Source organism: Sturnira hondurensis, unplaced genomic scaffold (assembly GCF_014824575.4).
Source record: "Sturnira hondurensis isolate 20B ecotype Veracruz unplaced genomic scaffold, ASM1482457v3 Scaffold0021143, whole genome shotgun sequence".
Classification (NCBI taxonomy): Eukaryota; Metazoa; Chordata; class Mammalia; order Chiroptera; family Phyllostomidae; genus Sturnira; species Sturnira hondurensis.
The window spans coordinates 9739910-9761606 of NW_028093774.1; positions in this window are offsets into that span (position 1 = coordinate 9739910).

Below are 21697 nucleotides of genomic sequence, written 5' to 3' on the forward strand. Positions count from 1 at the left end.
GTTGACAAATAGAATTAAGCACTACAGACTCCATGATGAGGGAAGGTAAGAGAAGAGGCTAGGGGATTTGGCAAGGGACAGAGGTCACTGTGAGCTTGCCTGTTAGCCAGAATAAGGAGCTTGCACTTGATTCTGACATCAACAGGGAGGCACTGGATGGGTTTCATCAAGGAATGTCATGGCCAGTATGCTCCTTTTAAAAATAGCACTGAGGTTGCAACATGGGAAATGATGGCCGCATGCAGTTGGGCAGGTTGCGTAGTAAGCAACTCTGGTACAGGCCCCTTCTCGCTCTGTTCTATGGGCATAGCTCCTCCTTACATTGCGTAAGATACAATCTGTGCCACTGTATGGAATGGCTCTGAGCAGGCCTCAAGGGGTGAGATGAAGGGAAGGAAACCTGTTAGGTTTCCTTATTAGGGGTGCAAAGTTTTCAGATGTTGGACATAGTCATGAATTTGACGGCTTTCTTCTTAGTGGTAAACCATGATGTACTTCACCATTTTCCTGTTATTATTTGTAAGCATAGTTTGGGCTTAGCAGTGTTAGATGTAAATAAATTTGCTCTGCATTCAAATGCCCCTGTGTGACCATGTGATTTATCGTCTCACTGGGACACTTTTGAAAGCCTCGGGGCCATAAGTGACTCCATGGAGAGCAGTGGCATGATCTGTGCTCACCAGAACGAATGGCCGCCTTCCCTCTTGCTTCCCTCTCTGCATATCAAACCTTCTGTCCAGGGAGTTCCATCTCGGGGGGGAATCAGAAGCCAACTGCACATCATGTACTAGCTGGTGTCAAAAAAACTTCAGTCTTTTTCTGTAGATTGAAACCCTGTAATTTATGTGCTTCAGTCTATGTTTATTTATATTCCCTTCACATCTTCAGTAGCAGGAGATAGCTGAGAACATCTCATTCTCCTCCCACTAGGTTGCTATGATTTCACAAAGGTTTTTTTTTTTTAATTTTTGTTTTTGTTGAATCAGTGGTCCTCCTTCCAGCATTAGCTGACTCGCTGCCTGCTCACACTTTTGCTTCTGACTCCATGGAGTTACCCAGAAGAAGATGCTTCAGTCGCCTAGACGTTCTCACTTTAAGATGCCAGAATTTTCTTTAAACTTGAGTGGACCACCAAACGGAGTTCTACCATAGAGTAGGAGGAAGTTACCCCTAAAAGAATGTGACAGAGGCTGGTAGAGCTCCCCAACATCCATGTTCTAATTATTTATGTATGTATGTATTCGTTCATTCATTCTTTTTTTTTTTTTTTTTTGGTGGAGAGCTATGCGACATTTCCCATCCACCCTTAAAGTTACGTGTGACTGAATTTTGGCCAATAGTGTGTGAGCCAAAATGATGACCGCAGTTTTCAGGCGTGACCCATATATACTTCCCCCAAGCAATCTTGGCTCCCTTTTCCCATCTGCCTGATGAATGGAGACAACTGAGATCGTAGAGGTGGATGGAGCCCCACAAGATAGAAGGAACCTGGTTCTCTGAATGACTGTATGGAGCAGAGCGCCCCCACTTGGTCCACACTGGAGCTACATGTCAGTGATAGATAAACTTACCATGTTGAGTAACTAAGATATGGGGAGATGTGTGTTACAGAGAGGCCTGACCGAAATGATCAAGTGTCCCAGGCACCTCCACCAACTCAGCCAAAGAGATCTGAGAACAATGATAGCAGAGAGATTCGCTAGAATGAATGTTTATCGGGCACGTCTCCATGTACCCATTTTGCTACCTACCAGGAAAGACTGAGGACTCCAACCACAACTGCCTGCAGTCACATCGGCTTCCTTAAGGGAGGGACATGATGTTTCTCAGGACCAGAAGGGTGTTTGTTGGGCATAACTCTTTGTGAGCCATTTGGCAGTAAAAAGAGTCCTGTGCACATGACACCGAAGTCATAGCAGGAAGAGAAGCAAAATTCCTTTTCATAATAAAAAATCTAACTTGGGGGTCGGGAAGAGGGTTCAGGAAGAATGAGCAGAGGGGGAAGTGGTACCAGTCAAGAAGACAGGGGCCGGCTGGGGAAGCAGAGGCTGTTTCGGACAGGGTTCTGTGGGCCATTTAAATGTATCCGCTGTATCTGCTACAGCAGAAGCCCGTATTTTTTTTTAAAGATTTTATTTCTTTATTTTTAGAGATGGGAAGGGAGGGAGAAAGAGAGGGGGAGAAAGAGAAGGAGAGGAGCATCAGCGTGTGCTTGTCTCTTGTACACCCCCCACCAGGGACCCAGCCCTCAACCCAGGCATGTGCCCTGCCTGGGAATCGAACTGGTGACCCCTTGGTTCACAGGCCAGCACTTGGTCTACTGAGCCACACTAGCCAGGGCCACAGGCCCTTCTTTTGCTCCTCCAAATGATGAGAAAGATGGCTGTTACCTTAGCCTAGAGTTCGTGTGTCCCTGGGAAAGGATAGGAGTAGGCTCCTGCCGAGTGAGCAGAGGCCCAAAGTGAGGTGCCGCTGCCAGTGTCTCCCCAAAGTGGTGGAGACATGGGCTCAACCAGGAGTGGATGTGAGACAAATGCCTTCCCCTAAATATACAGAGAAAGAGTGACTCTCAGGATGGGTGGAGACCCCAAGGGCCCATGAGAAAGATAAAATAGGTTGTATAAAGAAGAGCCAAATTACTCAGTGTCTAGGTAGGAAGCCCCTTCTCCCTATAAAACCATTTAAATCAAAGTGTTTACCAGCATACCAGCTAAAGTCATAGGTAGGGAAGGCCCCTAAAAGCACAGCAGTGAGTAGAATGAACTCCCTAAGACCAAGGTCACTGTTGATCCGAGGTCAAGAAGCTCTACAAGGTTGAAAACCCAGTGTGTGTGCTGCACACATAGTGTTCCAGGGTCAGTGTGGGTCATCCTTGAGAGTGAGTCATGACCTTCTGGTGGGGAGGGAGGAAAGATGGGAGCTCGGGTTGTCTGTTGATCTTATTACAAAGAGGTGGGAGGAGGACACCATCTTGACTGAAATTAAATCAGGTCTTTCAACGTCTGGCCCTCCAAGGAGGTTGGGCGTGAACTTGGCCGAAGTGCTAATGCAGTTAGGACACTGGGCCGGTGCCCAGCCACCCACTCCTCTCTGACTCACTGGCAGTGCCCTCAGCACACTCCCCGGACATCCACAGCTCTCTCCCTTGGCACTTCTCCAGCTTGAGAGGAAAATTCCTATGATCATCAGTTAAAGGAGATTACAACTCAAGGAAAAAGAGCTGCTGAATTCAGTATTTTTCCTGTCCCATTTGGGATATGCCAGGTGCCCATGACTTCCTCAGTAAGCCGTCAGCTCAGTGAATATCCACAGGGCCCCTAGCACAGAACCTGGCACTCAGTGCGTCCCCCACACACTGTTTCATCTCTTCTTCTTTTCACCACCATTGCTATTACCATCCCTGTTACCGTTGCTAATCTATATCCAATTTTCTAGGACGGGCCTACCCCCTTACTGCTACCAAGGCTCGGATGTCTTGGCTAGCTCTGATGCCCTCCTGCCCTCCTCCTGCCAGCACGTCTTAGCCCTGAAAGAAGCCAGGCACCCTCAGAATGGCCAGAATGGCCCAGCAATGCCTAGCGCGACAACAAGTCTCAGCCAGCTTGGGAAACAGAGCCCCCTGAAGGAGTCAGCCTACGCGGCTCGTAGTTAAGCAAAGATAGCTACACTGCCTTGTTTCACCGCAGAGCAGCCCCTGTGATCAAGGATCTACCTCATTTGTTAGAATCCCATCACTCATTCCATGGATTCTCCCTTGTTCATCCCCTGTAGGTGTTCTCCCTGAGGGGGGCCATCTGCCCAGACCTGGGGCAGGAGGCTCTGTTGCTTTAAGAAGTGGTGCGAACAGACAGGAGCTTAGCTTTGCTGGATGCTCTGGCCGGGCCTCAGGTGGTGTCTGACAGCCCAGGGCCTGATCCTCCGTTCAGATCACCTAACCTCTCTGAGCCTCGCTTTTCGGATCTGTAAATGGAGTTAGCAATTCCTATCTGGTAAGGTTGTCAGACAGATAAACTGAGATCCTGCACTGCAAGTGCTTGGCCCCATGCCTGGTACTACCTGGGACGCACAAACGCTCGCTGAAGTAGGAGTCGTAATGATGGTGGCAGTGGCAGTTTAGGGTTTACTAAACTCAAGTAAAATAATTCCACCTAACCCACTAGATGCCAACCAAATGACAGGCTACCGTGCCAAAGGGAAATATGTCTGCCCTAGAATATTCTAGAATATTCAAGAATATGCAGCATCTCTTCCACTGCAGGGACTACTACAGGTCTGCATGGGGGCTCGGTCAGTGTGCAAATCCCTGCAAAGGGCATCAGCTCTTCTTTAAGAGCTGATAATAAGCCACTTTATAGCCCAAAGCCACTATCTCCACTGCAGAGAGAGAGACGTGGGTGTGACCAGCCAGTGCTGGACAGACTGACAAGGGGCCTTTTGTCACTGTGTTTGGTTCTGGGCCTTGTGGAGACCCTGCCCGTCCAGCGGAGCAGCCTTCCTCCAACCTGCCAAGCTGCCATCTGGCTGATGAGTGTCAGCCTTCTTCAGTGACACCTAGGTCCTGAGAGTGCTCCCAGGCCACCACACTTTGACAGGTTGTCTCCGGATGTGCTGGGCAGTTCATTCACAGACTGTGCCTTGACGCGAAGGATCTGTAGGTGGCTGTTATCGACTGTTTGAGGTTGGCTTGAGAACTTTCATTCTCATGAAGTAGGTGTTTATTCCCCAGGATCCCAAGTTCTGCATACTGGACACAGAACCCAGGCAATTACTCTTATTCTGATGTGGAGGTTGTTCTTTGCCCCAAGGAGGAGGTAAAGGGAGGAGCCAGATGCTAAGAAATTGGACCTTTGTCTTTCTTCTCCTTTTAGGCCATACACTCTCTGTTTTAAACCCCTTCATGGTTTTGTCTGCCATCTTTGACTCCAAAGTCTCTATCTCTAATCTCAACCTCAAGCAGTGTGCTGCAGCTGACTTGGATGTACTCACAAAGGCTGATTAGCAAATATTTAGAAAATGTGCAAACTGGCTCGTAAGCCATTGGTAAGTTGAAATCAGCCATGGTAGCCAGATTTACACCATGGAAATTGGCAAATGCTACAAATCAGGTCCTTTGATTTGTCCTGTGGCTTTCCAAATATTTCCCGAATCCATCCAGTCCTCTCCACTCTATCTCAGGCTCTTATCCCACATTTAGCAATCGTGGCAGCTTCCTACTGGCCTTCTGGGTTTTAAGTTTGCCTGCTCCAGGCCCCTCCCCATATTGCTGCCAAAACGATCCTTCTAAAGTGCAAGTTTTACCACATCTTTGCTGTCCCCAAAGCCTTCCTTTTATTTCCAGTGCCAATAAAATAAACTCTACACCCTCACCATGGCAAACGAGACCCCAGCTCACCCCCCACTCCACCCTCTCCACTCTAGAAACTGAACTCCCTGTGTGCTGCCCTGTCTGCAGTACCTGCTACCTACACCCTTCATTCAGATCCTGCATCTTTCCCCCCAGGGAAAAGTTTCAGCACTAGTCAGAGAAGGTCCCCTCTTCCCTACTTAGTGCTCCCCAAACTCCCTGCACATGCCTGTATTGGGCATTCCTCGTATATTCTGAAATACATATTTGATTAATCTGTAGTGGATGTTTGTCTTTCCTTTTGACCACCTTGCCACTGAGCGCCTTTCCTATGCATGGGTCACCCCTACTTCTTGTAGGCCTACTTCCTGCTGCAGACGCTGAAAATGCCAGATGCTTCCTCTCCTCCTCTTCCTCTCACTCCAGTGAGGGCTCCTGACTTGTCTCCTTCAGTCAGCTACCCTTCCCCAGGTTTGCCCAGAAATTGGTGGCGCAGAGAGGCGGGGACTCTGAGGACACCACATTGATGAGGAGGCTGCAGATCTGGCAGCTATTCCAGTGGCCACACCTGGGGTCCTGCATGGGTGGTTCCAGTGGGGCGAGCTGGGGCCTGATCTCAAGCTTTGGCCTTATTCTGCACCCTGTTCAGCAAGCCCTCCAATACCCTTCCATAGATGCTTTTTCTGCTTACCTTAGCCAGGACTGGGTTCTCTTGCCACCAAGAGCCCTGACCATGTCGCTCTCTATTGAGACGGTGAGCTCCTCCATCAGACGTGTCTTCATTACCTTTGTATCTGCGGCCCCAGCACAGAGTGGGCATTCAGTAATCGTTGCATTTGTGCAGAGGCTGCCAGTAACGTCTAGGCCCAACTCAAGGAGACATTATGCATTCTAGCATATTCATCCTTGTGTGTCCAAAGAGGAAATAACCAGGGAAGATAATAGTTATCTGTGTCTTCCATACACAGATACTCCTCTGCTCAAGGAAATGTCTATCACCATTACCTCCATTCGCCCACCCTGCTTCCTGCACTGGGCTGAAGGCTTTCTCTCTGCATGTTCTAGAGTCATCAGAAGCCAGGAAGTAATTCTTGCCTTGGCCGTATCATCTCCCCCTTTCTCCTTCTACCTGGGTGAGGAGTGAGGAGATGCCCTTCCTTGTGGCCCCTGGCTAACTGTATCCCATGCAATATTTATGTTCTGCACGTCCCTGAACTTCTCAAGCTGTGCCCTGTTTATGTATTTATGAGCAAGTGCTCGAGACAATGTCATTTCATCAAATGGAGCTGAACCATGGCTCCATTTTGTGAGGGATTACAGGCTGGTTTTTCTTTATTTGTAAACGTGCCAGTCTCAGAAACGCTGTGTTTTGTCGGAGACAGCTGATTAAACACCTCTGAGTATCTGTCAGTGCAAACTGCGAGATCATTAATTTATGCTGTAAAAAGAATGGCTGGGGAAGCGTGCCTCAGACGGGTGTTGTTCTTTTCCTCATTTGGAACAAATAACATTTACATCTTCGGAAAGAATGTTATGAAACATCATGCTAATGGATTGATGTTTTCCAGAGTGACGTCAATGGTGCCACTTTGGTACTCACCTATCTGAAGCCTCAAAGAGCGTATATTAGTCTTAAACAGCAGGTGTCCTGATATGGAAAAGCTTCTGAATTTGCTTGGGTCCGAGGCTCTTTTGATGTGTTGTCTCCATTTCCTCCTCTTTCCCTGTCCCTTCTTATTTCCTAATCGCTCTCCATGGTCTCACCACTACTACCTAGTTTTGAAATCGTTTTTGCTTCTTGTTAATACTTTGGCCTGGATTTGGAGATCAAAGTGTTGCCTCTCTTGGTGGAGTTTGCCTGGTGGGTTTGTTCTGAATTCTGGATTTCAAAGAAGTGTCAGCTAGTGGCTTCTCAAACAAATAAACAATTTAGGAGCAGACAACTTTCCTCCCGAAGGGGCAGGAATGGCCCACCTTTTGGCATCTCTGCACCACCCTGGAAGGAGGAGAAGAGCTGTCTCGGACCACACGTTACATACATCATGACACGTAATCACGCACACACAAATCTCATAATGTTTTAAGTACATTTACGATTTTGTGTTGGGCCTCGTTCACAGTCATCCTGGGATGCATGTGGCCCACAGGCCACAGGTTGGACATCTCTCACAGAGACTGCTTTTATTAAGTTGAAGTGGCGTGTGTTTACACCATTTTGATTATGCATGTTTTACACCATTGAATGATAACACATTTCATTTTGAGTATACCTCATGTATCCTTCTCTTTCTATATAGAAATCTGGTTTTCATGCAACATTTGCAGTGGCAGCCTATTAAATCCATTTCCATTTCCCCAAATGCTTTCCTATGCATTTCACAGTATATCCTGCTCTGCATAAACAAAAACAGAGACCAGTCAATTGGCATCATTGCTATATACAATAAGCAACTCAGTTATTTCATTGGACCCTCACAATTACCCTAGGAAGAAAGCAGGACCCTATTTTGCATATGAGACAACAATCTCAGACTTTTCTGGAAGGACTGGCTCAAGATTGCATAGTTTGGTTCAATACACAATCAATTTGCATGTTGCTTCTAGAGCTAAGGAGGCAAAGATGAATTAAATGCAAATTTTTCTTTCAAGTTCAAGGTTTAACAATTGTGGAGCTGGGAATTTAACCCAGATCTTCTGATTGCAACTCCTTCTCTCTCTTTGCAGTCTTAGATCTAAGGTTGGGGCCAGCCCCTGGGTAAAATCATCAGGTTTGAGAAATTTACTTCCACTTAACAGTCTGTTCTCTTCTTTAACCTCCTTTCTCCTCAAACGCCTAAAATCCCCATATTTTCCAAGTGTCTCAAATGTGCCTCCTAAATTCCTGAACAGTATCCCTCCCTCTCCTCTGCACCCAAAACTCAGCCTGCCTGGGGTTTATTCCTGCTGTGTTGAGTCAAAGTTACTGAACCTTAGAATCATGTCCACACTTTTCACCATGACCCACAGTAACAGGGCCTTTAGCAGACATAGGATTTCCATAAGGGAATTTTTAAAATGTGCTCCTTTCCCAGGGGAGTCACAGCCCTGCACAGGGGTACACATTTAGCCATAGAGCCCACTCTCACCCCCTTAACTTAGCCCCCCTTTGCAAGACAAAATGCACAGAGCAATACAGGGTAGCCTGCACAATATGAGATGTACTTTGCCATGCCAGGGGGTGATGGCACTTTAGAGACCCGCTGTTACTGTCCATGGTTCTGAACAAGCTTTGCTGCAGAGGACACCATGTCTTCTATCTCTGGGTCCCCAGTGGTCCTTGTAAAATGCTCCCACTGGTGGTAGATAGTCCTACTTTTATCTCTTCACCTTGATTAAAAGTCTGCCCTTTGTGCAATGTCACAACACAAACAGGGCCCACATGACTCACGGGTCACAGTTTATGAAGAAGAGTGGATATAGGTGCCTGCATTTGAATCCCAGACCGACCATTTGCTAGTGGGCCCTTGAGGTAGCTTCTGGACTTCAATCTTTCCATCTTTAAAGTGAGGACAAGAGTAATAAATATCTAAAAGGTTTGCCTTCAGGATTAAATGAGATAATGCATGCAAAGAGCTTTGAGGGTATATTTTTTGCAGGAGAAATTCAACAAGTGTTTTACAGAAGTAGTAAAATCAATAGTTCTAAATGTAATAATGAGCGTAATTTTAGGAGTCATGCTATGTTTTTCAATAGGACATTTCCTTGGCACCCAGGAATTGAGAAATACATGCTTCTCTTCCACTTGTCACTGTCAGAATTGAGTCAAGAAAGACAGAAACCATATTTATTATTTTAATGAAGAATATAATTCAACAAATTTATTAGACAAACATTGAAGAATGGAGAAAGCTAAAAGGGAATACTGAGGTAACTCAGAGATAGTAAGGGCAGCAACCAGCCACCAACCCCTAGGACTGGAGCAACAAAGGAGAGAGATTGGGGCCTTCCGAACCTCACAGGTTAAAAGAGACACACCTCTCTGTCCCATGATGCTATTAATACATAATAAGAAATTAATAACTGGCGATAGCATGGTAAATTATCAGTCTAGTTGACCAAGAATTTAAGGGCCTTGTAAGTGACTCAATATACTGTCTCCTCTATACTATGCAGGGTGTCTTGCAGTCCCATATTTTACATAAGAAAATGTTAAGATAAATTATTCAAAACTTGGAAAAAAAGCAAAGAACATGCACGTGCTTTAATGTCACATTAGGGACACTGTCTAACAGATACTCCCAAGATTACCTCTTTTCCTGAGCATATGTATCTTTGTTCCTTTCACTATTTCCTATTAATTAGGGCCTGGCCTGTGCAAAGTTCAAGAATAACTTGAGAAAGATTAATAACCTGCAAAGAACTTTGTTCAGGAGAGATGAAAATTATTTCTGTTCATTATAAAAGATAGCTTGAAAGACTACAGATTCAACAAGTTTATATCTAACTTAGCAGTTTTATTTCAACATTCCTTTCTTGACAAACTACATATTTCTTCCCAAGTACCTTGAACAAATATCTATTTTGATTGCTTTGACCCAACTTTACCATTTTATAGGTTTCTCCTTTAGCAAAAGCATTAGTTAGATTTTTCTAGAGAAACACAACCAATAGAACATTTGGGGTATATCATACATATGGGGAGAGTAAAGTACATTATAAGGAACTGGGTGACATGACTAGGGGGGCTCAGGAGTCCCACAGTCGGTCATCTGCCAGCTGGAGACCCAAGAAAGGTTATGATGCATTTTGAAGGCCTGGCAGCCAAAGAGCCAGGGGTATGGACTCCAGTCCAGAACACCTGTGACCCAGGGGCTCCAAGGGCAGAAAAAGGTCAGCATCCCAATTCAACCAGTCAGGCAGCCAGAGAGAAAATGAGTCTTCTCTTCCTCCATAATTTTGTTCTATTCCAGCCTTCGATCGATTGAGTGGTGCCCACCCACACTGGAGAGGGCAATTTGCTATGTTCTGCTCATCAGCTCAAATGCTAATTTCTTCCAGGAACATCCTCACAGACACACCCAGAACTAATGTTTATCCGGGTATCTGGAAGTCCTGTGATCCACTCAGGTGGACACATAACATCAACTATAAAATTAGTTCAATAAATCTTTTACATATGTTCACTAAATACTTGTATGAGAATCATATTTTTAAAAATTACATTTTGGCAAGAACTGAAATGACAGGGAATAGTGTATTTGTCCAAAGTCACACAGTTCAAAAGTAGTCGGGTCAGAATTTCCACTCAAGTCCGGTTGACTCTAAGGTTCACATTATAATCTCTTGGTGCCTTTACTCCAAACAAGATCTGTTTAATGGAGAAATTGTACAAGGAAGTGTTGCGCAGCCCTTGCTAAAGTTAGACAGCACTGGGAATCAGCTGGAGTGATAAGCCAGTCTAAAACACCCAGGGAAGATTTACAGACTGAGGTAGGTCAGAAAAGGTCAAGTGTTTATGTAGAGCAGGGAAGATAATGAAAATGGAAATGAGAGTCTGAGAAGGACCCAGCAGTGTTGACACAGGCATGAATTTTAAGATGAGCCCCAGGCTCCAGCTGTCTGAGACCTGAACTGATGGTCAGCGGTCAAGGCCCAGCCCAGGCCATCAACCACCCTGGTTCCTCTCCCTGACAAGGGTCAGAGAAGCAGGAAAGGCAAGGAGACTCAACCGAGTCTCTGACAAATCTCTGATAAATCCCTGAGGTGTTTCATGCAGAGTCAAAAGGAAGGGTGGTGCTATTTGGAAATAAAAAGAATGGCAACAGCCACACAGGGAGGCCATTTCATGATTTTTAATTTTATTTAAAAATTTAGCACCTAGAATTAAGCCTTCAATCAACCTTAGGAATACAAGTTCTGGAGAAATCATGAAAAAAAAGAAGAAGAAGAAGAAAGGAAGGAAAGAAGAAGAAAAAGAGTCTTGAAATCTTAGAGATCTCCACCTTTCAGATGTCAGTCTTTCCTTCCAGCTGTCAGTCAACATTAATACCACTACTGCCCCCTTCTACTGTGGGTCAGCCTGCTGTTCCAGTCATGGGAACACGGCAGGCAGGACCAGTGAGGTCCTTGCACTCTTGGGGCTCAGCAACTAGTGAGAGAGACATAATAAAAGAGGAAATTATTCTATTACTAATAAATACTTATATGATACTATATTAGAAAATGGTACTATTATACTTATTGTATGCAATACATTGATTATATATATTATTAAATATTACTATATTGATATAAGACATAACACACGCTCAGGAGTGAGTGAACAGAACCATGGAGAAAGGAGAGCAAGACAAGGGGATGGAGCTACAGTGAGTCTGAGGAACTATTGCAGAACAGTCAGGAAAGACCTCTCCGAGGAACTTAATTAAGTAAAGGAGCAAACTGTTTGAAGATGTTAAGGGAAGAATGTGCCTGGCAGAAGAAACAGTAATTTCATAGGCCCCAAGGAGGGGATGGATTTGGTATTTGGAATTTGCTGTGCCTGGAGTGGGTGTGCTGAGGGAGCCAACAGAGGAGATGGAGTCATCGAGGTGGGCGGGATCACAACACAGCTTGCAAGCGGGAATTGGTTTGGATTTTATTCCAGCCGTTTCATCCGGGTCCCTCTGCAATGCCCATTTGGCAAATGGGGATGCTGTGGCTCCTCGTTTTTTAAGCAGCTTCTACACAGCACGTCTGTATGGGATTCGCCCTGGCAAAAGTGGAAGTTCTCCAAAGATGAGAAAGGAATGGAACTTACCTTCACGGGATGAGTCATTCAGGAGGCTCCTCCAGTGGCTGGAGAAGCACAAGGTCTCTGGAGAGCCAGGGCTCCCGCCTCGGCTCACGGAACCATCGTTCACCTGTTGCTCGGTCAGCAGCCTCATTTCAAATCAGCCCCCAAGTCCTGCTGATCGTGCATCTGAACAGGCCCCCATACATCCATCACCAATGTCTGGGTCAAACAGTGTTTCCATTTCAGACCTTGACCATTGTGATGTCCCCACCCACCCCCACCAGATGTTCTTCCTGCCTCTGGGATCCCCCCACCTCCAACTCAGCTTCCATACTTGGGCCTGATTAATCTTTCTAAAACACAAGTTCAGTCCTATCTTCCCTCCTATCTTCCCTACTTGGGAAAAATATTTAGTGCCTTTATATCACCAAAGATTTGCCAAAGCTCAAATTTCTATAGGTCTCTCACCCTTTAGCCTCCAATCCTCTTCCTGAGTTGATATCCTGCCTCCTCTCCCCAGGCTCTAGTTCTTGTGCCGCACTGAACTCTTGCCATTTTCAGCATCCCACACTCTTGCACATCCCACCTCCTCTTCTTGGAATGCCCACCCTGGTGGCCAGCTAGTTGAACTCCTACGGATCCTTCAGGATCCAATGCCAAATAGACCCCTCTTTGAAACCTCATTCTTTCTTTCCAGGGAGAGTTAGTTACTTTCTAGAATCCTGTTCATAGTTGTATGATAACACATTGTGTAGCCTCCATTTATTTACTCCTGTACATACAATACACACTGACTCTTTATTTTTTTTAAGAGTTTATTTATCTTTAGAGGGAAGGAGAGAGGGAGAGACATTTCAATGTATGGTTGCCTCTCATGTGTCCCCTTCCGGGAACTTGCCTGCAACCCAGGCATGTGCCCTGACTGGGAATCGAACCCCGATCGTCTGTTTCACAGGCCCGCGCTCAATCCACTGAGCTACACCAGCCAGGGCCACACTGACTCTTTAAATAGGGACAGACATCCTAGTCATTGCAATATTTTGCATCACCAGGCACATAGTACTTGGTCTTTGTTTAATGAACAAGCTTGGGGTTTCCCAAGCTTCCTTTTGGAATATTCATAGGATGTTAATAAAAATATTCCATGCAAATAAGTTAAGCAAGCAATGGCTGAAGCATAGTTAAATTTGGGCTAACATATATAGTACAATCTCATTTGTATTTTTTAAAAAATAGATATACATTTATATGGAGAACATTTTCTAAAAGAGTAGGTGGCAAACTGTTAACAGTGTCGTCTCTGGGGAGTGAGGCTTGGGTAGTAAAGGGAGAGAAAAAAAGCATTTTCATTTTCTTCTTATATCATCCTATACTATTTGATTCTTTATCTGTAATACTTTGAAATAATTAATTTTTAATTATTTCAGTACCTGCGATACCATGAAATTATTAATTTTAAAAATAATGAAATATCCAGCTGTGTTTTTAAAAATCACACTAGCAACCCTATACTAAAAATGTGGAAAATAAGCCCTGGCTGGTATGGCTCAGTGGATTGAGTGCTGGCCTGTGAATTGAAAGGTCACCAGTTCAATTCTTGGTCAGGTCATATGCCTGGGTTGTGGGCCAGGTCCCCAGTAGGGGGCAGGTGAGATGCAACCACACATTGATGTTTCTCTCCCTTTCTTTCTCCTTCCCTCCTTCTCTCTCTAAAAATGAATAAATAAAATTAAAAAATAAAAATAAGAACGTGGAAAACAGTGATTTGACATGTGGGATATGCTCCCTCTCCTGCTTCTACCACGACCCTCCCCTCTCCCAGGATCCTCCCATGAACTCTCCAGTTCTTGTGGGAGAATGGACTCCCCAGGTGGAGAAGACCCAAGAAGAGCTCTGTCTCCGGCCCATCCCCCAAACAAAGTGTTCTGGGAAGAGATTCTATCCAAGGCAGAAGAGGACGAGTCCAACATACAACGAGAAGGAGAAACAGCAGAGTCAATATACAGAGAGAGTCACAGTGATAGATTTGGAACAGAACTTGAATTCCTGGATTCAGCCCTGCCTGAAGTCAATTTTACCTATAATTCACCCTCGTAAACCAAGAATTTTCTACACTTGCAAAGAAGCCTAAAAAGTTACCATGGGAAAGAGCTCTGCCTTGGGAACTAGGAGACCCAGCATCTTCTATTACCATCTGGGTCTCTTTTCTCCTCGACAGTCCTCATTATATCCAAGAAATGAAATGCATACTGTCTTCACCTCCACTCTGTGACCCCATGTCCTGATCAACTCCAAGGTCCACATCCTTTGTCTGACCCCAGGAACTTGGATCTTCACTTTTGTATCTTTGTCAGAGACAACTGAGGTGGCCGAGTCTCCTCAATGGGCAGGTGAGTACTGACTGGCATGGATGCTTGGTCTGCCTGAGACCCGCATCGAAATACTGGTCGCTTTAGGAAGGCTGACCCTCTTCTCCTCCCTGCTCTTTCAAGGGGCATTTGGGGAAGTAAAAGACCCCTGATTCTGGGGTTCACCTAGGTTGGGGCCTTGGCAGTTTGTTCCCCAAGTCAGGAAACTGTGTGTGGCCCAAGGCCTCCTGCGATGCCAGGGTCCTGTCAGCCAAAAAAAAAGACTGCAGCTAGACTGGACAGGTGACTATGGGCAGGTGGCAAAGACAGGAGTCCCCAGGAATGACCACCCTAGACAACATAAGATAGTCCCTGTGGATGGGCAGAGCCCAGTGTCAGAAAAAGAGAAAAGAGGCAGCGCCCTGATTTAGCTGCTCAGGATCTCTGCTGGTGCTTCGCTTCTGTTCTCTTGCTCAATCCACACAGGAGGTACTGTGTCCCATTACGTGGCCGGAGGATGTAAGGCTCAGAAAGGTAAAGCACCTTGTCCAAGGTCACACAGCTAGTAAAGGACAAAGCCATGACTCAAACCAGGCTGCTGTGACCCCAAAGCCTCCTAGGAGTGTGGCCCCAGCTACAGGGGGAGGATATGGGCCTTGTAAAGCCCAGGGGTTGGGGAGGGGAGAGAGACAGACCTGACTTCAGTCTGGGAGGGATTAGGAACATGAACCCAAACTGGAAGAAACAATGGGAAAGTGCCATGGCCAGAGCTGGGGTCCTGGGCCCAGGTGCTGCGCCAGAGAGCCTGGCCACAGCCAGCGCCCGGCCTCCCCTGTTGCATCCAGGGCTGTGCTCTGGGCCCTCAAGGCGAGCACACCAACTTGGCTCGTTATCTTCCCCCATCTCAGAGCCAGTATTGCTTTGCTCTCACCTCTGCTTCCCACAACTGCCTGGGAGCTAGTGAGTCCCTGTCCTGGCTCAGTACAGATCTGTGGAAGGAAGGAATGGATAATTAGTCTTGTAGGAAGCACGTTGCTTTCTCATCTTTGCCCAGGATTCCAAGGCCCCCTGTATGTCAGAATCCACCTCCTCTCAGGGAAGAGGATTCCTCTTCTTATGAATGCTAAGAAGACTCTGGTCCTACCCAGAACCTTCTCTCCCCAACCCTAAGCATCCCTGCTGAAAGGAGGGAGGGTGCTGGGGGGAGGCATCCTATTTTTCAGATGAGACAGCAGAGGCCCTGCTCCAGCTGAGCTCACAGGATGGTAGAAGCCTCAGGTGGGTGTTCCATTCCACTGCTCTTTTGGCTCTAGCAGGGAAGGCCTTTGCAAAATAACAAAAAAAAGTTCGCTCCACCCACGAGCTGACACGCTGATTTCCAGGACACCTGCATTTAGGCTTCCTCCTCTCTGATGTATTCTGAATTGCTTGGTTAGAGGGTGGGAGGGGGAGGGGCCTCTAATTACACCTTTCTGGCAGTCTTTTGGTTCTGTGACTATTTCAAGGAGGAGTAGAAGGATGTTGACATCCTCCTCTCAAATGAAGACACACCTCGAAGGCCCCCACTCCATTCTTTTCCCCACAAAAGCCTTAGTTGTCTGGTGCTATTCTCTCCTGGTTATCAGTTGCTCTGTCACAAAAACCCCAGCTGCAGAGGCTTAAATAATGATCACTTTATCATGTTCATGATTGAGGGAGGAATTTGGGTAGGTCTCCTGCCCCGTGTGCTATTGAGCTGGTGCGTGGGCTGGCCTAGAGGGTCCAGGAAGTCTTCTCTCACATGTCTGGAGCCTCGGCGAACACAGCCGGACTCCCCTGTCTCTGTGTGTATCTTTGAGCCTCTCACATGGTCTCCAGGCATGAACGTTAGAAATAGAAACAGAACGTCAGAGATGCCATTGCTTCAGGCCTGGAAACTGGCACAGCGTCACTTCCTCTGCGTATCCTACTGGTCAAGTGAAAAGGACACAGCCCCACCTCTTAACGGGAGAAACATCAAGGAATGTGTGGCCACATTTAATCTTGTGTTATCCTGCTCAGCTTTTTTTGCAACCTCACATTTCTGGCTCTAAAAATCTTTGGTCTTATGGGCATGTTTTTTATAAATTGTCTCTGGACTTAAATCATTATCACCATCACCATCATCTCAGAAGAGTTATGGAAAGTGAAGTCAGTGGCAACTTATTTTTAAAATAAACACCCTGGCTGGTGTGGCTGAGTGGACTGAGTCGCAAAGGGTCACCGGTTCAATTCCCAGTCAAGACACAGGTCTGGGCTGCAGGTCAGGTCCCCAGTGGAGGGGCGCATGAGAGGCAACCACAGACTGATGCTTCTCTGCTTCTCTTCCCCTCTCTCTGAAAATAAGTAAGTAAAATCTTTAAATAAAACAACACCTTTCTGAGATAACAGACAATGACAACTTAGGATTTTATCAGCTATTTCAGAAAGAGTGAAGAGGGAGACTTTAAACATGCTGGCCTGTGCCTTGTCACCTCTAGCACAGGTAATATTTCTCATGACGATGTCAAGGCACCTGGGCCACCATCTACCCACCCTTTCCCCCTGCCCCATTTCCAGTTCCCCTGCCCCATTTCGATTCCCCTTGCATTGGTGTATGCTGGGATTGGCTTTCTGATTTACATAACCACCGAGGCTCCGTGGCCCAGAGCCTCTGATGCCCCCACCTCCCTGAAGTTAATACCCCTGGGTCCAGGGTTAAGAAGGCTTTGGAGAGCTTTTTTGGATGAGTTTCTTTATTTCCAGGCCAGATTAGTTGGCTGGCCCAATGAGAGCCTAAAGACCCACTTAGAGGGGGAGCCAGGAGCTCCTGAGTGGTGTTCCCGGGACGCCCCTGGGCAGTCCAGAGTGGGGTCCTGTGGCGAGGGCAGCGGTGCCAAGTGGGTTGCAATTCTAGGGCAGAGGGACATTTGGGGGAGTGGAGAGGAGATGCTGCTATTTTGGGCGTGCCCCAAGGGAAGGAAGCTAATAGAACAGACGTCTTCAGTGCCACCCAAGTTGATTTCTGAAGCAAAGGCCAAAACAGGCTTCCCTTTTCTTCCCTCTCGCTATCTCCACCTCCCACCCCCACCAACCCAAAATCATAACACAAGCAGTTAGTGGCAGGTCTGCTATGCGAAACAGGATAAACCTGCTTCCCAACAACGACCAGCTCCATCGGACACACATGTGTCCACACGGACACATCTTTGAGTGTGGGCTCAGCTGAAAACAGAATGCATGCAGCCGAGGAGTGTCTCGCAGGCAGTCTCCGGGCCCCACAGCCCTTTAAATTTATCACCCCGCAGGGAGGGAGTGGAAATCCTTTTTAGGATACACACTCAGGATTTTAATCTGTTTTCTATTTTTAACCTCTAGAAGAGAAGAGGAGACCCTGAAAACTAAAAGAAGCCATTATCTTTGCTAAAGTAATTTCGGCTCCAGGAGAGACAGAGTCCAATTTAGCTTTCTAGGTTGTTGGTTGTTTTATTTTTTTTAATTCCTTGCAAATTAGAGCAGGTGCTAACAAAAAAGGGATGGGAAGCTGGGGGAATGGATCCCGTGGGGGCCAGGAAATAGAGACAGATATGTCATGGGGCTCCCTCAGGCCGTGTATCACTACTGCCCCCGACCCATCCGTGCTGAATTAGTACATATCTTTCCAGTCACTCTCTTTAATCCATCCCGTCTGATTCTGCTTGCTTTTTCTTCCCTATACTTGGTTCTCATCACACCATTGCTCTGCTTAAAAACCACAATGAACTCAGAAACAAATGCAAACTCTACAGGGATGATGCACATAGTCTTCCAGCTTTCTCCTGGCTCCCGTCTGCCTTTCCAGGTCATCTGTTCCTTGCAGCCGGTGGCCAGGGCCTAGGCCTGCACCTGCTACACATTCACTTACCTTTGTCAAGCAAATGCTAACTAGCCAGTATCTCCTGCATTCGACCTGTGTTAATACCTCCCCAGGCTTTGCACATTCAAGTCATTCCCTTCACCAGGAACTGCTTTTCCCATTCCATCCACCTGGGGAACAGACACTTACTTATTCTTAAGTGTCTAACTCAAATGTCATGTCTTTTTCATAGCCTCCCTCTACCTACCCACACACCGCAAGGCAGAATTATTTTGGTTCCCATCCTCTTTCATGGGTGCCTCTGCTGTAGCGCTCCCTGCATTATATTTTTATACAGCCTGCTACGCTATAAAAAGATCATTGGGTTCCTAAGAAAATTTACTGTATCAAAATTGATTTACAAAACCAGTTGATTCAATGAGAGATAAAGGGGGTTTAGGTCAGGGTGTTTGAGGCTTATGAAACAGAGTTAGTGGTCCTGCAGGATTTTGAATAATAAAGGTGCTTTACAGCTATAAGAATATTTTATCACAAGCTAAAATATCAAATTGCTTGATCAAGAAAGGCAAAAACAAACCCAAATGTTTCATTTTCCTCATAAGCCACACACTCAGGAGCTTTTCCAACCTCAATCAACTTGGCCTTGACTTTGCACCTTTGCTGGCATCACAATTCATAACACCCAGGAAACACAAACACAAAGAAGAGACACATCACTGTGCGCCCTGGCCCTTTGTTCTTAGTGCCTGTCATCCTGCTCATCAAAGACTAATCCCCAGTGACAAGCCTGTTGTGACCAATGTCAATCAGGGTAATGCAAATTGTGTTTCTTAACTCACTGACCTTCTGGTCAATATCCAATTCAATTATGAAAACTTTCTCTGTAGGGAAAGACCTCTATCTGCTCATCTATTACTTTCCTTTTGTACGGGAGGACAACAAAAGCAAGGATGGTGTCCTAGTCAGCTTTGTCACCCCAATACTGCTGAGTTGACGCAAACATTCTGCATTATTCACATAATGAGCTTTCGCCTTGGCTTTGACTAGAGCTTGCTCAGTGCCTAGACTTTTTAGCATGAGTCGGATGCATTCCCACCTCTCCCCAAACGTCTCTATACTGATTGAAAGATTTTATTGCCATGAAAGAAGTGGCTTTAGTAGAACACTAAGTGCTTCTATAATACAACATTAACATTTATCGAGAACGGTGTCAAACTCTTTACACGAAGTATTTCATCTATGCCGCCAACGACCTGTAGCATAAGTAGCATTACTGGGCCATTGTATCCAGAGTAAGCAGGCTCAGAGAGGACAATTATTTGCCCCAGACAAATAAATGGAATAATGACAAAAATAACTACTCCAAAACCAAGATTCCCATTTAGAACGGACTCCTTCCAACCTTAGTTGTTTTATAGCTTGTCTAACCCAAACAGAGAGTCAACTCACTTATTCGCACATTGACAAATTCTGCCATTCATTTATCTTACAGAATTTAACTGGCTAATACTAGATAATCAATGTTACTAACTTGGGTAGCTTCAGGCTAAAAGGAAGAGAACTTTTCTCTAGGAGAACACTGAAGCCCTCAATCACTGCTTTGTCCAGTGTAGTATGGGACCAGAGGTGTTGTCTAAGGAAAATCTTGGCCACGTCCTGGGCCAAATGAAGTGTGAGGAGGTAGAATGTCTCCATTTTTACAAAGGGATATTAGCCCTCCCCAAGAACTAGCATATGGCTCAGCACTTAATCCATGCTGTGATATGACATGTTCTCCAATATTCATCATGAATGCCCTTGAACTCCCTAAGACCTGATTCTTATCACAAGCCTAATTTGTACGAATAATATTTATGAAAGATGTCTTAAAGGAGAATGGTGCATATCATCTTTTAGATCACAGATGTTTCTGAAATCCACTTGAAATGTGGCATTATGTATATAATTAATTGATTATGGTGATTTCAGGTCATTTAACCTCCTTGCAGGTTAGTTTCCCCACCGGTAGTACCGTGAAGAAGTTGGTCTAGGTGACCTCCTAGTGCTTTCCAAAGCTAATATTTCATCAAGTACCCTCAGCTCTAACCATATGTGTACTAATGAGAGTCTCATCACAAATTATCACAAGCAGTAGAAGATCTAAGCATTATTTCTATTTGGTCTAAGAATGCATTAGAGTTTGCGGCTTGCTTGGCTCAGTGAGGAATATGTAACGGATGACTTAGCAGCGGCCGTTATTCCCTTTTCTAGTGCAATCAATTTCTACTCGGAGATTCAAGTGGCGCCGAGGAAAGTGACTCCTCCAGATGAATTGAGAGGCTCTTGCCATAGTCCACGTAGGAGGTAAAAATGATTTGGACCAGGGTGGTGACAATGAGACGAACTCAAGGAGTTTTGACAGATTGGAGATCGGAGATGAGAGAGACAGGAATCTGGAAGGACTCTGAGATTTCGGGCTTGAGCCACCTGAATGGTGGACCTACTTACTGAGACAGAAACCCAGGGAGGAACAGGATGGTGGAGGGTGGAAACTCAAGAGCTCAATTTTGAATATGTTAAGTGTGGCTGTCAGGTGGAAATGTCAAGAAGGTTGGATGTAGAAATCTGGAATCTGGAAGACAGGTCTGGGCTGAAGATACAAGTTTGGAAGTCATTACCATACAGGCTGTAATGAAAACTCCAGGCAGATAAATCACTGAGGAAGAGCACAGAAAGAGATTTTAAGAAGTAGCTTTCCCCTGTTTCCTTTAGATTGTTAGCCCAGTCTTTATCTCACGTTGGTCTTCTCCCGTAATTTCCCTTAATTGATCAATTAATCAAAAAACCGAAAATATTTTTAATGAACGAATGGTTTCAAATCTGAGTTCTTGTCTGCATTTCTATGTGCTTTGGTGCTCTCTTATTTAACAATGGAGTTAAATCAGGGTTATCTTGAATGCAATTTTAACTTGAGCGTCTTTTTCAAAGAGCTATTCCCACCAGCCACTAAGCAACGAGGCCGGTCAAGGCTGTGGCCAATGCACAGTTTGATATTGCTTTTCTGTGCCCACCCCCCAACCCCACGTTAATGAAAAGCTCCTCGGGAAAATGAGTACAACCTGCTCCTCTTGACACCTACCACAGCCAAGTCGGCACAGTATAGACTTGCGGACAGAAGGGCCGTTCTGGAGTCAGGATGGTGGTGGTGTTGACCAGTGGGGAAGGACTGTGTGAGTGGAGACTTTGAGCTGGCTTTCACCCCAGAGGGGAATTTTTTTGGTTCATGATATAAAAACCCGGGAAAAGCAAGGGTGGGACTAGTCTTATGGGAGAGAGACAACCAGCAACTCGAGTGCCCCTAGGGTCTTCTTCCCCTCCAAGTTCCACTTTTCACTGGGTGTTAGCCCCGCTCACTATCA